This window comes from Sturnira hondurensis, unplaced genomic scaffold, assembly GCF_014824575.4.
Source record: "Sturnira hondurensis isolate 20B ecotype Veracruz unplaced genomic scaffold, ASM1482457v3 Scaffold0014302, whole genome shotgun sequence".
Taxonomy (NCBI): domain Eukaryota; kingdom Metazoa; phylum Chordata; class Mammalia; order Chiroptera; family Phyllostomidae; genus Sturnira; species Sturnira hondurensis.
In genome coordinates, this window is record NW_028086933.1 from 4,710,385 (window position 1) to 4,715,168 (window position 4,784).

The window sequence follows — 4,784 nt, forward strand, 5'->3', positions numbered from 1 at the left end:
CATGTATCAGGAAAGATAATTATGGCCAATTGGCAGTATTTTCCATGGATTCAAAAGGAGGAAATGCCATGTATTTTCCATCCCACCATAGATGCAGGCTAAAAGAAGAAGAATTTCAAAAGATCTACTGATAGGAGTGGTGACCAGCCAGTCCACACATTCCAGCACTAGCTGGAAGGGCCCTTATAAGGGGAATGCTCCAACAATCTGCCTTCTCCTCCTCCAACTGGAGCTACTTGCCCCCACTGGCAAGCTGAGGCCCTTCCTAGGCGCTAGGTATAATCCTGTCCTTCATGATCTGTGCTGAGTGGCAGTATAGCAACTAGTCTGGTGCTAGGTGCGGGACATCGAGATAGGTTAGGACACAGTCTACAGTGCAGGCCAAAGAAGCTTACCCTCTTAACGGGGAGACAGACAGGTGAACACATGGCCACACGAGGTGAAATACCGTTCCTTCCTGGGCCATGTTGGGCCTGTGGTCTCTACCTCCATGGCTGTGCTCAGACAGCCTAAAATGCACTTCTCTGAACTGTTATGCCCAGTCCTACTTATTCTTCAAGCGCCACTTCCCAGCTGGAAGAAAATCCACATTCTCACCATTCTTTCCTCTTTTAACGTACCTGAGGCTACTGATGCTTGCATGCTCCGCAAACAATACTTAGTGAAGACCCACTCTGTGCCAGGTACTGCATCTGACACTGGGGACACACTGGGGATTAAAGATACAAATATGGCCCCTTTTCATGGAAATGACAGACTAGTGGGGAAGCAGATGTGAGTCAAGGAATCACACCGTTAGATCTAAAGGGGCACCTCAGATCATTGCAACAGTGAAAATGTACATGATGTTTCAAGAGTTATGAAGCTGCCTTGGGGAAGTGATAGTTGACCTGAAATCTGAAGGCTGAGTACAAATTAACCAGGTGCAGATGAAAGAAAAGGGCATCCAGGCAGAAGAAGTAAGGCAGCAGAATGGTGGTGCTCAGAGAGCACAGGGCATTTGTGATGCTCTGAAGGGAAGCCAGAGACTAGAGAGGAGGGAGTCAGAGGTGTGGGACGGGAGGAGGTGGGAGAGGCAGGCCAGAGCCAGAGCACGCAGGCAAGCTCAGGGCTTTGTCCTACGTCCCATTAACGACTGTGTATCCACCCATTTGCCCTCAGCCCACTGTGAGCACCTTTGTTTATGCTAGGGAGACCCTCACTTTGTAAGACCCCCAGTTCCCTCCACCAGCCTTCTGTGTTTAGGATTATGTATGAAATTTTAGCTATGGTGTCAAATTACAGGCTGACTTAAAGAGGGATTAACGACACACACAAAAATGTGGTGCGCTCCTGAGGGGAATAGCCACAGGGTCGTGAACAAAGAGGAGCTGAGGTATATAATCGGCTGTTTCTCTATGCTAGGTAGACCTAGTGAGCGCAGCACCTCTCTACCAATCTGAAGTGTCCAAACTATGTGCATTAAATTCAAACAGACTTCAATCTGAAACTTGGGAAATCCTTAGCAAATTGACATGGCCTCATTCAAAGCTGGGGGAGTCTCTAGAGATGACAGAGTGGTGATCATTTATGTCCCCCATAGTGGCTTGTATTAAATAGTTGCTATGATTGACAATAAATATTAAACTGCATTTTAGGATAATAAGGACGATTGTATAATCGACAAATGCATCCATTTAGGACAATTTTTCTGGGCATCTTGTCAAGGAGGTGTCTCAATGTTGTGCAAAAAGTGCTAGCTGAGATTCAGGAAGACAATATTCTGGTTCTCTCGCTTTGTCTGGCATGAAGGGAAAAAAATCTTTCCAACCACTATAAACCCCACCTTCATTATAAACTATGAAGTCACATCCTAAAGTATTGACAGAAGGCAAAAGTTTAGTATATTTAGTACTACCTTAAAAAATGCCAGAGGAAGGCATAACACTGGAGCCCGACGCACTGCACGCCGCCTTGAACTGAGTGCCACGTTGCCAAGTCCTCCGGCGGGGTTGGGCAGCATGGCTGTTAATTCAACTGAACACCAGATGAAATGGCTGGCTAGCTCTCAGGAGCCATGTTTTAACAAAAAGTGCACCTTCTCTTTCAACACTGAAACTGCATTCAGTGAGGTGAGGCGCTTCCTGAGAAGCACATGGTCCTGCCAGACGGACACCTCCCGTTTCCCCAACTGCTCTTTCTGTTCCTGCCAGGGGAAGGAACTGATGATACCTCTTCACCCTACCTGCCTCAAAAGCATCTATGAGGATAACTGGAGGTGGATGTCACAGGACATCCCATAAAGTTCAAGTCAGTGAAAAGCCCTGGCTGGGTAGCTCAGTTGATTAGAGTGTGGTCCTGATACACCCAGGCGGTGGGCATGACTTCCGGTCAGGGCACTGACAAGAAGCAACTCATGAATGCATAAATAAGTGGAACAACAAATCAGTATTTCTCCCTAAAAAAATCAATAAATCAAAAATCGAAAACAAGGGCAAAAGATAATTTTTTTTAAAAAGTCAGTGAAATAAGATCTCCGAGATCAATCGCCGTGTCAATACTAAGTTTTATGTAGCCCAAAATAGTGTAGCTCCAGCACCTATGGTGGAATCCTGGAGTTACATGTATTTTGAAGAACCCAGTCCAATTCCCCACCCAAAGAAGGGTCCCATCCATCACAAAGGGTAGTGCAGAGACATGGAGCTCACTCTCCAACTGTTGTAGACCACTCTGCCTGGTTTTAGGAATTGTATCTGCACCCCTTGTGGCTAAGGGTGAGGGCCGACCTTTGGAATGTGAACCACAGAAGACAAAGCTCGTCTCTGGTAGCAAATGCTGCCTCAGTTTCCTCTCCCTGCCCCCAAAGCTTGGTTGGAACTCAATGACAGGTCAGACCCCTCGCAGCAGGGAGCAACCTAAGCCAACCTTGCTGGGGAGCAACTTGGGAGGTCTTCATGGAAGGACTGGTGGGCTGCAACAAAGAGCAATGGACTCTCGCCGCACTCCCCCCCCCCCTCCCCCCGCTTTGACATAGCTGAGTCCCCATGTCCTCTGGAAGAAGCACTTCCTGGCTCTAATCCCCTTAAACCTGAATACCTGTTGGGGAGAGGTGCAGCTCCTTGCCTTGCTAGAGTGTGCCCTGGGGAAAAATCTGGCATCACAAAGACTTGCTGATAAACCTATGAAATTTGCTCTGCTAAGAGTGCTTTTATTCATATGATAAGGGTCCAAGAGGAAATGAGTATGTCTCCCAACGTTTCTACAACTCTCTTCCTGACAGACACTGACTCAGACCCTGAAGCCCTCAGATATCTTTGAAATGTTATCTACTGTTTGATCCTTGCCACCCTGTATTCCTGTGTATTACAACCCAATAAAAGGCTATGAAGCAGGGGGCTTGGGGCCTTTTTCTCCTCAGAGAAACTGGCCGCTGCTGGCCTTTGTCTTCCCTGAGAAACTGGCCACAGCTCACTTCTCCTCCTCAAGCAGATCACGTCATATCTCTGTCATATTCACTTTTGTCTGTGGCACTCAGGAGGGGACTTGGGAGAGAAGTCACCCCCACATTCAACAAGGTGACCTATTCGTCGTTGAATTTAGAGACATCTTTTGTTCAGTGACTTGGTATCTGCTTCTTCAGAACTCCCACTTACTGATTTTAGTAATGTGTTTTGCAGTCACACAGAGTAAGTATTCTTGCATGTGACAGCCCTCCAGACATTTGAGGACAGCAAGCATGACCTCCCTTCTCTCAGGACTTGGGCATTGAAGCCCTCAATCACCGTCTGACACCTGCCCCCATGTATGTAACATTTAACAGTGTCCCCATCGCAGTGTGGGCAGCACAGCAGGGCCTGCCTATGCATATTTACTCTCATGAAAAATCTCACTTTTGTCTTGGAATAAGGGCTGCAAACCCAGAAGCAATGCATCATAGGGCTACAGGTTGAAGATCCCTTTCAGATATGTCGATTTTACTGATACAAAAGATGGACAAAAAAAATTTGCCACCTTAATTCCACAAAAAGGAATTCCGTTTTCAAAGTTCCCTATCATTTAAGTATTTAAAATGATTCCAGGGCTTGTGTTTGGGACCCTCCATGCCTGCCATCTCTGGAGTTCATTCCTCAAGGATTTCAACTGAGCAGAATCAGGATATTGAGACTTATGTTTTCTAATGTCCAGAGATAATCAAGAATGTCACGGTTATTTCTCAAGAATAACATGACCTGGTGAACTCATTAACTTTAATGTAAGTATAAGAACAGACTGTGGTCATCTCCCTAACAGCTCCAATAGCTCCTGAACAAATGGGAGTCCCCTAAATGCTCCTAATCCCATGGTTCTTGAAAGACCAGTGGTTGAGTAATTTTACCAGTGATATACTTCTCTTCTCTACGTGATCTGTCTCCCTCACTCTCTGGGCCTTGCAATGACTAGGATAGATAACATATATAGGTTGAGATGTATAGTGTGAAATCTGGCCATGGTTTTTGCTAAGAGTTGACACGTTTAAAAATACAGTGTGGGAAAATTACTCATAGTTATGCAGGAAGATGGGAGAAAAGTACCAAATGGGCTTGTGTTCTCAGTGTGAACATATGTAAAAAGAACTTTGAGATACAGACATTATGATAAACAAAAACGATCAACCTAACTCGTCAAGAAAGCGTACAGATAGAAGATCACAGTGACCGTGTGTATAAGGAAGAGCTTCTTCATAAAAGATGATTTTGTTCACTGGTAATGGACTGGCACACTTGGCTCTCCAGGCACATTTCAACTAGACAAAACATGGCAACACA